We start from the raw sequence: 13,167 nt of genomic DNA, 5'->3' as shown, positions 1-13,167 counted from the left end.
GACATTTGGGATCTTCCCAGTTAGAAACTGATGTCACAGGTTTTTGGCACCATCCAGAATATTTGTTCAATAGAGTCTTTGTCTTTTAGAAGTTCACAATCAAAATATAGTCATACTTCTGGGAGTTCCCATCATGGCTTAGCAGTGACAAAACCAACTAGTATCCAGGAAGACATGGGTTCAGTCACTGGGCTCACTCAGTGGGTTAAGGATCCAGCATTGCTGTGAGCTGTGGTGCAAGCCACAGACATGGCTCAGATCTCGAGTTGCTGTAGCTGCGGTGTAGTCCAGCAGCTGCAGCTCCAATTCGACCCTTAGCCGGGGAACCTCTATATGCCTCTGGGTGAGGCCCTAAAAAAAAAAAAAAAAAAAAAAAAAAAAAAAGCCAAAGAAAAATATAGTCACACTTTTGAATTTGTAGTATCAAAAAGACCAATTCTTGGAGTTCCCATCATGGCTCAGCGGAAATGAATCTGACTAGGATCCATGAGAATGCAGGTTCAATCTCTGGTCTTGCCCAGTGGGTTAAGGATCTGGCATTGCTGTGAGCTGTGGTGTAGGTCACAGACATTGTTCAGATCTGGTGTTACTGTGGCTGTGGTATAGGCCAGCAACTGCAGCTCCGATTAGACCCCTAGCCTGGAAACCTCCATATGCTGTGAGTTTGGCCCTAAAAAGCCAAAAAAAAAAAAAAAAAAAAGCAAAACAAACAAAAAAAACAGTTCTTTCTAGCAAACCACCATTTCAGAGAATAGGTGATTGGCATTAAAAAACAGGAAATGTAGTCACAAAAAAATAACTATCTGCTGCATAAGCACCTATGGATTATAGGCCACAAAATAAGTCTTTTAAAGATTTTAAGGAGTTTCCGTCTTGGCGCAGCAGAAACAAATCCGACTAGGAACCATGAGGTTTCGGGTTTGATCCCTGGCCTCACTCAGTGCGTTAAGGATTGAGCGTTGCCATGAGCTGTGGTGTAGGTCACAGAGGCAGCTCGGATCCTACGTTGCTGTGGCTCTGGCCTAGGCTGGTAGCTGTAGCTCCGATTAGACCCCTGGCCTGGGAACCTCCATATGCCACAGGTGCGGCCCTAAAAAGACAAAAGACCAAAAAAAAAGATTTTAAGAATTTATATTCCTGTAGGAATTCCCTGGTGGCTCAGCAGGTTAAGGATCCAGCATTGTCACTGCTGTAGCTTGGGTTGCTGCTGTGCTATAGGCTCAATCTCTGGCCTCAGAACTTCCACATGCCTCTGGTACAGCCAAAAAACAAAAAAGAAAGAAGGAAAAAAGATATGAACTCAATACAGTGAAGTTATACTGCCTGCCATTGTGAGTCATGGCTTGTGTTCAGCCTCAGATACCTTGCCACAGGACTCAACTGGAATGTCAAGTTTCTCAATGGCTGATTCATTAAGACACATGAATCACATAATGGCAGTTTCGTTCATTTAATTATTTAGCAACCATTTTTTAAATACATGCAATGTGCCAGAGACAGTGTGAGCAATGAGGAAAAACATAACAGCTGCTCTCAAAGAGCTCATGGTCTAGTGTAGTGGTTTCCAAGACCCTTTCAGCTTAAAAAATGTCTTTTGGAGTTCCCGTCGTGGCGCAGTGGTTAACGAATCCGACTAGGAACCATGAGGTTGTGGGTTCGATCCCTGGCCTTGCTCAGTGGGTTAAGGATCCAGTGTTGCCGTGAGCTGTGGTGTAGGTTGCAGACGCAGCTCGGATCCTGCGTTGCTGTGGCTCTGGCGTAGGCCGGTGGCTACAGCTCCGATTAGACCCCTAGCCTGGGAACCTCCACAGGCCCAAAGAAATAGCAAAAAAAAAAAAAAATAAATAAATAAATAAATAAATAAATAAAAAATGTCTTTTGAGCACATAATTCTGATATATGTATTTACGTATTCATAAATGCTATACATATACTATCAAACTAATATGTGCACTAAAATCATCTCAAAATAGAAAAAAAAAATTTTGGCAGTACCCATAGCATGCAGAAATTCCTGGGCCAGGGATCAAACCCATGCTGTGGCAGTGAATCAAGCCATACAGTGACAATGCTGGATCCTTAAACACTAGGCCACTGTGGAACTCCCAAAATAGAAAAATCTGAAGGATAAGAAATAATTAGAAGCACTGGCTATCTATCTGGATGAAAATAAAATTATATCCATGTATTAGTCATAAAATACTAAATATCCTTTAAGAAAATTTTGGAGACTACAATGAGGAAGTGAGGGAGACCCTAAACAAGAGTGGGAACCAAGAAGTTTTAAAAAGAAATGCATATATATATATATATTTGCTTTTTAGGGCCACATCCATGGCATATGGAGGTTCCCAGGCTAGGGGTCACATCAGAGCTACAGCTGCCAGCCTACACCAACACAGCCACAGCAACACAGGATCGGAACCATGTCTGCAACCTACACCATGGCTCATGGCAACACAGCCAGATCCTTAACCCACTGAGCAAGGCCAGGGATCAAACCCACAACCTCATGGTTAATAGTTGGATTTGTTTCTGCTGTACCACAATGGGAACTTCAAGAAGTAGACATATTAGACTTATTTTTTAAATTTTTTTAATTTTTGACTTGTTATAAAAAAAACTTTGTGTATGAAAGATATATGAGCAATGTCAGGAGATAATAGGTTCGGGGGTAGATTTGCGACTGTGGGCAGATAGAGACTAACATTCAAATATTAATTACATGTGGAGTTCCCACCATGGTGCAAGGGGATCAGGGCGTCTTGGGAATGCTGGGTCTCAGGTTCCATCCCTGGCCAGGCACAGTGGGTTTAAGATCTGGCATTGCCACAGCTGCAGCTTTGGTTGTGATTGCGGCTGGGGTCTGATCTCTGGCCCAGGAACTCCATATGCGGCCAAAAATGAAATAAATAAAAGGTGGGAATTTAAAAATGTATATCTTAATTAAACCTTGTCAAGAAGGGTAAAAGAGGAGTTCCCGTTGTAGCTTAGCACGTTAAGAACCAGACTAGCATCCATGAGGACAAGGGTTTGATCCCTAGCCTGACTCAGTGGGTTAAGGATCTGGCATTGCCTTGAGCTGCAGTGTAGGTCACAGACTCAGCTAGGATCTGGCGTTGCTGCAGCTGTGGTGTAGGCCGGCAGCTATAGCTCGGCTTTGACCCTTAACCTGGGAAGTTCCACATGCTGCAGGTGACCTAAAAAAAAATAAAGAAAAAAAGGAGAGAAAATCTACGTGGCCATTACACATGAAAAGACATTTCAATTCAGTTTTAATCAGAAAACGCAAATGAATAGTGAGAGTATTCAGGGAGTTCCCTTTTAGTGCAGCAGGTTAAGCATCCAGCATTGTCACTGAAGCAGCTCAGGTCACTGCTGTGGCTTGGGTTTGATTTTGATTCCTAGCCCAGGAATTTTCACATGGCACGGGTGTGACAAAGAAAAAAAAAAAAAACAAGAAAATGCAGTATGGTGCCATGTGGTTCAGACAAATCTGAGTGTGACCGCTTGCTAGCTGCATGACTATGCACAAGTCACTTTGCTCCTGAAGACCTTAGCTTCTTAAAACAATCAAACAAACAAAAAAAAAAAAACACAGAGATCATGGCACCTGCCTTCAAAGATAAAAGCTAACTTATAACGTTAAAATTCAGGAGTGCTTAAATACTGGGAGAGGAGAAGAGGGTAAAAAAATCATTGTTTACCTTTAGAGAATTTGAAGGAACCTATTCATGTTTCTGAAAACTGCTAAACAGAGAATCAAACCAAGCATCATACTTGCCTTTCTTAAAAGTGCTACAGAACACCTCTCAGCCTTGTGGCTAAGATCAAATGTAGATCTATTCTTATATCCATTTAAATGTACTGTACTTCAGGGTAACAAAATAGTTGACTGTGGGATAATTATTCTGAAAATTGGTAAAATTAAGAACAATCATCAACCTGCTTTTCTTTACAAGCATGCCTCAAGGTAACCAATTAGCTAATAAATGAAAAAGAAAGCTAACACATCATCACCTTTTTGTAAACTAATGATAGCACAGATCTAAGCAGTGATCAGTTCCCGTTGTGGTACAGCGGAAACCAATCAGATTAATATCCTGAGGACGTAGGTTCAATCCCTGGTCTCATTCACTGGGTCGGGGATCCAGCATTGCTGTGGCTGTGGTATAGGCTGGCAGCTGCAACTTGGATTCGACCCTAGCTTGGGAACTTCCTGGTGTATCCCTAAAAAGACAAAAAAGAAAGGAAAGAAAAAAAAATAATTTTTCACACTCTTGTTGTGTCTCAGCGGGTTAAAGACCCAAGGCTGTCTCTGTGAGGATGCAGGTTAGATTCCAGGCTTCAATCAGTGGGTTAAGGATCCAGTGTTGCCACAATTTCACTTCCTTATGCCCCAGGTGAGGCCTTAAAAAGAAAAAAATAGTTACTATGTTTCTGGCCCGATAATGGTATTATAGATATGTTTTTTTGGAAAGATTCTTTATCTTTTAGGGTTACACAGTGAAATATTTATGGTTGAAATGACATGTCTGAGATTAGGTTCAAAAGAATCAGAGTTTGCTTGTATGAGGCCTTGTGTTTCATTCCCTGGCATCTCCCCCAAAAAAGAAAAAGGAAAAAAAAAAAAAAAGAATCAGAAATCAGAAAGGCTGGGAAAGAGTACAGATGAAATCCATGGGAATGAGTAGCTGATGATGGATATATGAAAATTCCTTGTACTATGCTTTTTACTTTTGTATATGTTTATTTTCCATAATTACAATTTTAAAAACAATACATAATTTATAAACATAAAAAAGAGGTCTGTGGGTCAGTGTCTATTCCAAGATCTGGCTTGGAGAAATGTCACAATATCTGGAAGGCAATGACTTTTTTACCTATTTGGATACACATTTTTTAGGATATACTGTACATCAGATCACTTTGTACACTGATCTAAGAAGAATAAAAGAGTTTCAAGGCTCTGAGCCAAAAATGCTCAATAGTATTTAATTAAATTAAAATAACAATTCTTCACTGGGCACCATGGTAAAACATATTTCATTTGCACTGAGATTTACGTGACTGAAGCAGATTTAAACATTATTCTCTCTTAACAATATCTGCTTAATAGTGATCAGAGCCTTGAATCCAATGGGCCTAAAATATTAGTCATTAACCTTCATCTTTACACTTTCCCCTCAGGTGAGGTAATGTTGGCCCACCACTTAGGTTCATGTAACTGAACCTCTCCTGGACACACCCAGCCTCCCTTTGTCATAAAGCAGCCTTTGCAGAGGTATTTCACCATCCTAACTGGTCCCTGACCAGCTAGGTTTTTGAGGACTCTAACTCAGGCCCATTTTAGTGTACTATATTTTTTATAGACAGGCAGTCAGAGGTGATAAAAAGCAGAACTAGAGCTGTTCCCGTTGTGGCTCAGGGGAACCGATTCTGACAAGTAATCATGAGGTTTCGGGTTCGATCCCTGGCCTTGCTCAGTGGGTTAAGGATCCGGTGTTGCCATGAGCTGTGGTGTAGGTCGAAGGTGCAGCTCAGATCCAGCATTGCTGTGGCCGTGGTCTAGGCTGGCGGCTGTAACTCTGATTTGACCCCTAGCCTGGGAACCTCCATATGCAGGGGTGCAGTAAAAAAAAAAAAAAAAAAAGCAGAACTAGAGAAAGGGTGCTGATTTCCACGGAAGGTATTGTGTAAGACTTGACGATCATTTAGCTTACCTCACCAAATGGGATTGTCATTAAACCTAACATGGGAACCAGACTGATGGACGTATTTAGATATTTGTCTGTCCCCTATTTTTCTAGTACCTGAATCATAACCATATGAACTGACTGTCCTTCATGGTTCTTATTAATTGGGCCCTTGTGATAAGCCAGACACTGCCCTTAGTATTTTATAAATGTTACACAATCAGTACTCAGGGTTACCCTTTGAGGGTGACTCTTTTCCACATGGTGGAAACTGAGACCCACAGAGGCTGGCTGGCTGGCCCAAGGCTGCACAGCTGGTAAGTGGCAGAGGCATATTTGAATATGGGTCTGTCTGACTTGGAAGCCCGCATTCTTTCCACAACAGATTTCTGTCTCACCAGCAACATGATCAAATGGGAATCTGATCTTTTGTTAAATCTCTACAAGGAAACTGGCTCACAACTGGCCTTGGTTACTTTTCTGTTGCCTGATATACACTTAATAATGATAAATCTCTTTGCCTAAATAATGGCATCATAATCCTTTAATTTCCTGTTAGGAATCTGGAGGCATAGAAAGGTCAAGGGATTTCTTTCAAGGTTGAACACTGAGTGAGAAGTGAACTGTTTATTTTCTCTTCTATTCAATAAAGACTTCAACTAACAGAGGAAGTTTCAGTTATTCTAGACTCTACCAGGGAAGCTGAGCCATTAATTTGGGTAAAGAATTCCAGGATCAGATATACTATAAAGGAAACAAAAGTCTATTTTCTTCTAAAATCCCCAAATGGATTGCCCTGTAACTTTCCACATTTTAGAACAGCCATGCAGAACAATCACCTAAGAGTCTGGGAGTAGACCTGGGCATATGTATTTTTAAACAAACTCCAAAGTGAAATTTAAGAACCACTAATTTTATGAAGGAGTCAGACATTTTATTAGGTATCTATTGCTTCATAACAAATTACTCCAAAACTTAACATAATAATCATTTATTATCTCCTAATTTGCATGCATGAGGAAACCATGTGTAGCTTAGACGTTTCTGGCTCAGTCTCCCACAAAACTGCAATAATTTCAAGGTTCAAGTGAGAGAGAATCTTTTTTTTTTCTTTTTTTTTCTTTTTAGGGCCACACCCATGGCATATGAAGGTTCCCAGGCTAGGGGTCTAATCGGAGCTACAGCTGCTGATGAACACCAATCGAACCCGAAACCTCGTAATTCCTAGTCGGATTGGTTTCCGCTGCCCCACGACGGAAACTCTGGGGGAGAATCTTTTTCCAGGTTCACTCATAGGGCTGTTAGCAGGATTCGGTTCCTTTTTTCCTTTTTTGGCCATACCCTCAGAATGCAGACGTTCCAAGGCCAGGGAATAAACCTGTACCATACAGCCACCCAAGCCACAGCAATGACAACGCTGGATCCTTAACCTTCTGAGAACCAGGAACTCCAAGATTCAGTTTCTTATAGGCTGATGTAGAGGGCCCTTGTTCCTTGCTGGCTATTGGTCAGAGGCGTCCCTCAGTTTCTGGCCATTTGGGCCTCTACATAGGGAATCTCACAGTGTGGAGGCTGGCTTCTCACAGAGTAAGTGGAGAGACCAAGAGAGAGCAAGCAAAATGGAAGCCACAATCTTTTTAAACCTAATCTTGGAAATGACATACCATCACTCTTGCTGTATTCTATCCATTAGAAGGTTGTCACTAGGTCCAGTCCACCCTCAAGAAGGGGATATTACACCAGGCTGGGGTCTTTGGGGACCATCTTAGAGTCTGTCTAACACAGAGATGTAAACAAAGAATTAAAAAGCAAGTCAGGCATATATGTCCCCTAAAGGAGGTTAGATTCAGTGACACCCCAGGAGCAACAAGTACACCTGATATCTAGATTTTGGTTTCTGAGTACCATTCCAAGACTCCTTGAAGAAGTGGCTGACTTTGATGCTGGGGCAAGAAGAATACAAGATCAGCCTGGAGCCTTTTGTACTTCAAGGAAAAAGGAGATGATCAAAAAGTAAAAAGGAGGAGTTCCTGCTGTGGTGCAACAGGATTGGTGTGCTGGGTGCAGGTGCGCATTTTGTGTGCGCTGCGTTGCAGGTTTGATCCCCAGCCTAACACAGTGGGTTAGGGATCTGGCATTGCCTCAGCTGCAGGCTTAGGTTGTAACTGTGGCTCATTTCTGATTCCTGGCCCTGGGAAATCCATATGCTGCAGGGCAGTCCAAAAAAAAAAAAAAAAAAGCAAAAAGGACACAGGAGCCATCCTAAAAGTTGCCTAAGCTGGAAAAATTTGATCAACAAAAATCATAATATATAAAATAAAGCATAAAATAAATATACCTGAGTATTTATAAATAAATGATTTAATATAAATAAATAAGCAGGTGAGGGAGAGACAAATCATCCTTACAGAATTTGTATAGTTAGTCTTCTCCAGGGGTTGAAGCTTTTAGTCTCCTATTCTCCTTTCTCGTGGACTGGATTTAGTGACTTTCTTCCAAAGAAGAGAATATGGAAAGGAGGGGGAATTCAACTTGATAGTGGGGAAACTAACAAACCCTAACATGGTGCAGGTGATCAGGGTTAACATCAGCTGACATAAGTGGTAACGTACCCCTGAAATGACATTATGAGACGAGCATCTCACCCATGTGGTACTTTACCCAAAATTTATAATCCCAGTCTCATCATGAGAAACACATCTGACAAATTCAAACTGAGGAACATTTTACAAAATACCTGACCAGACTCCTCAAGAGTGTCATGAGTTATAAATAAAGAATGAGAAACTCTTGACAGGGAGTTCCTCTTGTGGCACAGTGGAAACCTGACTGGTATCCATGAAGACGCACGTTCCATCCTTGGCCTCGCTCAGTGGGTCGGGGCCCTGGTGTTGCCATGAGCTGTGGTGTAGGTCACAGACATGGCTCAGATCTGGCATTGCTGTGGCTGTGATGTAGGCTGGCAGCTGTAGCTCCAATTCAACCCCTAGCCTGGGAACTTCCATATGCTGTGGGTTCAGCCCTAAAAAGAAAAAGAAAAAAAAAAAAGAAAGAAACTCTTGATAGGCCAGAGGAGTCTAAGGAAACATGATGACTAAATGCAATGTGGCAATTTGGATTGGAGTCTGGAACAGAAAATTATGATTTTATAATCACATATATTTTTATCTTTATTTTTATTTTGCTTTTTAGGGCTGCACTCATGGCATATGGAAGTCCCCAGGCTAGGGGTGGAATCAGAACTGTAGCTGCCAGCCTACGCCAACAGCAACATGGAGTTGGAGCTGCATCTGTGACCTACACCATAGCTCACATCAATGCTGAGGAACGCCAGGGATCAAACCCATACCCTCATGGATACTAGTTGGATTCATTTCCACTGCGCCACAACAGGAACTCCCTGTAATCTTATAATTTTAAAAGTGTGATGACTGGAAGATTTCCCCCTAGATTAACTTTTGGCTCAGCACATTTCAAACTCTTTTCTCTTTCTCCACCCATGTGCATCTACTGCCAGGTGCCCTGGGACACATTCATTTATGAGATAGAATAGAGTGTAGCTAGGAGTTTTCCTGGAAGCTATTCCAACACCAGGAGAGTCAGAAATAACTTATCAGGGAAGTGGCTCCAGTTCCATCTCAACTCTTTCCCTCACTCAGATCCCCCAAAAGCCCAGAGCCACTCCAGGGCACCTAGAAGGGAAGTGTGAAGGAAAGGAAATTGGCATGGAAAAAAGCCTTAGCCAATCCCTGTTGAGGACAGCTCTAAGACATATGAGTTTAAAACTACATATGATCATGTGCATTAGGTGCTGGGGCCCCTTTAAAGAGTTGAAAACTACATATGATCATGTGCATTATTAGGTGCTGGGGCCCTTCCTTGGCTCTTGGAGAGAGCTGGTGCAAGTCAATGGCAGATGCTTCATTAGCTTCGCACTAAATCCACCCTAGGAAAATCTCATAAGCAACAAGTGAACTTTGTTAGATATATCGCCATGCTCTGCCCCTGCCCCTTGAGCTCAGATGCTTCTGCTGCTTCATCAGACCCCAGCCCAAGCATTCTCTTCTTCCAGATGCACTCCCTGAGAACCCGGGCAGGCTTAGGCGGGTTTCCCAGCCCCCTCCATACCTGGTTACAACTTTTGGTTATATAAATTAACCTTGTTGTTAGCCCGTAGGCTCACTGAGGGCGTGGTTCAAAGCTCTTTAAAATCTTTGTATTGTCACAGTGGGCCCCTAACAAGCCCTTGTTAAGTAGATGAATTAACGCTTTTGCTGAAGGGGGAAAGCCTCGCCAGGGAGAGACTTGGGCACCCGGATTAAAAACTTCAGAGCTCTGTTGTCTGCTTACGACCTCTGGGATCAATTACAATGGGAGGGTAAGAGAAACAGCCAATCAGCAATAGGCTCTTGAAAAGCCAAACAGAAATAGGTTTCTCCGCTCTACGTATGAATCTTTTGTCAGTCCTACCCATATTACCATGCTTAATATATTGTTAGCTATTAAGTGCAATGATCATATTTTCAAGAGAGAATGAATTGAACCCAGAGTGTCTTGGGATACTCAGCTACTAAAAATCACGTGTCCCAACGAATAAAACTTAAACATGTTAGAACCGAAGACTTGGTAAAGTAAAATCCTAACCCTTCAGGCACTTTGTACAATCCGACAGCCCTACTTCCCCTAGACAAACACACCCGAGATACGAAGTCCGCAAAGGCTGGGTGAGCACAAGTTGCTACACCGCGAGATGAAACAGCTCATTTATTAGCTTAACAAGGGCTAAGATTCACATCTTCTTTCAAGGTAATACACACTTGGGGCTACATTCAGAATGTGGGTCTTTCTTGAGGTTGAAGTTTACAAAGCACTTGCCAAGGCAGAGAACTGAGGACAAAAAGCAAGGTCCACGGGAAAGCCCACGCGATAGCCGAGCCCAACGCGTGCGCACACTGCGAGAGGCCGCTCCAGGCTCGTGCAGCGATCTTCTGGCCTTCCGCTTGCGGCTCCCGCCTCCAGGCCGGAGGGAGCCGTTGATTGGTGAGCCTCGCCCGGGCTCGGGGCGGAGATTGGGTGATTGGCAGCAACGCCCCGGGACGGTCAAGCTGGAAGGTGGAGTAGCTGAAGAAGCCGGCGGGCTGCCTCGCGCCGGAGGTAGAGTGAGGTAAAAACTCTGGAAAGCGGTTGGCTTGGGGTCGAGGAGGCGCCCCGGGGACGGCGGCGGGAACCTTTGGTGACACTCAGGGTAGGAGGTGAAGGAGCCGGGTTTGGGTTTTCGGGGAGGCCGGCGGGCTCCGCGTACCGGTGGGGTGTCCGCGCCGCGGCTGAAGGGAGGCGGAGATGTCCGGGGGCGGCCGTGCTGGCCGAGGGCCCTGCTGGGGCTGGAGCTTTGGCGGAGCGGAGCGAATTCGGCCGACTTGCCGGGCAAGGCAGGACTCACCCACCCGCCCACCTATTCTCCCCATCGCTGCCCCCTTCCTCCCCCGGCCTTTGGTCGGTCGTCGGGAGCCGGCAGTTCGCGCGCCGGCAGTCAGGCAGCGGCCCAGGGAAGGGCCTTTGCGGCAGTTCCCTTGGGTGTTGCGCTTTCCCGGGGGTTCGGTGGCGTGACTCGGCGGGTGCTCCTCCTGTCCGGGCCTCGGGGATTGGGAGGGAGGAGCATACCTGTTGGGCCGCCTGGGAGGCGTAACCAGCCTCAGCTGGCCGGCGTCCCCGTTTCACTTTTCGCCTCTTAGAACTTGCCACTTTGTCTTCCCGACCGGGACCGGGATTTGCATTAAGCCCCAAAGGAAAACAGAAAACACCTCGACCTTTGGACATTTAACAGCACTTTTTATTATGGGAGTCTTCAGACTCTCCAGTGTCACGAGGATAGTAGGAGAGCTCCGTGCACCCATTACCCAATTTAAAATCAGTAACTGGCCAGGCTTGCTCCTTCCCCCGCCCCGATTATTTTGAAGTATATCTCAGACATATTTCATTTCTTGTACATATTTCCTCATGATCAGCAATTGTACTTCTTTTCCAGTCATTTGCTTTGTGGAGAAGTTGAGTAAAATAAGGCACTTTTGAACGTGTAGATAGCGCTAATTTAGTTTGCGCTGCAAGACTGTGGGTAGTTCTCCGAAGGTAGAGTTTCATTACCTGAAAACAAAGGTGCCACATAATCTAGTTTTGTCTGTAGCTTTACTGCTTTTGAGTAGTAATAATAGTACTGATAATTAGCATTTACCGGGTTCTTGGTATGTATGGAACACTGAAATTATCACCTGTTCATTTAACTTTTACAACAGCTGTGTGAAGTGGGTATTGTCCCATTTTACAGATGAGGGGAAAATAGGCTGAGAGAGATTAAACAATTTGCCTGAGGTCACCCTCATGTAAGGGTTAGGGGGCAGGGATTTAGGATGCTGACCCTGGTCACTGCTAAGTCCTTGCTCTTTTAACAATAATTGAATGTCCTAAAAATTGTAGAGTAAATGTAACTGCTTTGGAAAATTCTGTTGAGCTACAACTCTAATGGAAAAAAAAAACCAACTGGGTATTAGTACAATAGTAAGGTAGATTTTGAAACAATAAAAAGTTAATACAGTTGAATTTAAAGTTAGGAGCAAAATACAGGTGTAGTTCAATACAGAATTTAAAATATTTTATATTATAGAATATGACCAGTTAAAGGGGAAAGGAAAAGGGAAAAAATACACATCAGTGAATAGCCTCTAAGTCTTTTGGCTATTTATACTGGATACTTTTTTGTTTACTTATTTTTTGGGTTTTTTTGGCGGAACCTGCAGCATTTGGAAGTTCTCTGGCCAGGGATCAAACCTGAGCTGGAGCAGTGATAATAAATATCCTCAACCCACTGAGTCACCAGGGTACTCCAATACTGGATACTTTCTTTAATCTGTATCCTTCATCTTCTCAGTCTTACACTGTTTCTAAGGGAAGATCTTCATCCAAATAAGGAATAAGGATTAGAAAGAGACAACTGGGCTTATTTAGAGGATAATAGAGAAGACCTATTAAATTAGAGTTAGGATTCCTGCTGGAGGGGAATAATTCAGAAGTCTAGAAGTAAGGTTAGACTTACACATGAAGGAACTTGAATGCCAAGTTTAAGGAGTTTGAATTTGAGCAAAGAAGTGACACAAACACAGCCATCTCATAGGGAGATAGCTGGCTCTGTCAAAAATGGCTTCACCTGAAATGTGAAGCGATAAGTGATGTGGGTAACCAGTGAATTTTATAAGGAAGGGAATGGAGAATAAAAAAAGTCTGAAAAAGAGAGAGGAAGAGACACCATGGTACATTAGGGTCTGACGTGCTGGTAAACTTCAGTTTCCACCCCCTTTGTTTTCTACTGTTCGGGCAGTCTTGCTGATGAGTAGTACTGTACCACTGCTTTGCCAAATGTTTACTGGTCAGCTATTCATCTGTTCTTTTATATGTATATTATGTACTACTGATGCAAGTT

At 43.3% G+C, this 13,167-nt stretch overlaps 1 protein-coding gene across 7 annotated transcripts in view; it reads left to right on the top strand.

The window, feature by feature from the left end:
• The window catches only part of MTFR1 (mitochondrial fission regulator 1), a 67,145-nt gene continuing 64,393 nt past the window's right edge, over positions 10,416 to 13,167 (top strand). The window contains exon 1 of one of the 7 annotated variants that reach the window (XM_021089295.1): positions 10,416 to 10,850. The gene's annotated coding sequence lies outside the window, so the exon portion shown is untranslated. Of the gene's footprint in view, positions 10,949 to 13,167 lie in introns of all 7 variants that reach the window. The other 6 variants (XM_021089292.1, XM_021089293.1, XM_021089291.1 and 3 more) reach the window with 6 other exon arrangements.

This window comes from Sus scrofa, chromosome 4 (assembly GCF_000003025.6).
Source record: "Sus scrofa isolate TJ Tabasco breed Duroc chromosome 4, Sscrofa11.1, whole genome shotgun sequence".
In the NCBI taxonomy this organism is placed as follows: domain Eukaryota; kingdom Metazoa; phylum Chordata; class Mammalia; order Artiodactyla; family Suidae; genus Sus; species Sus scrofa.
This window is presented reverse-complemented; position numbering and strand designations above follow the sequence as displayed.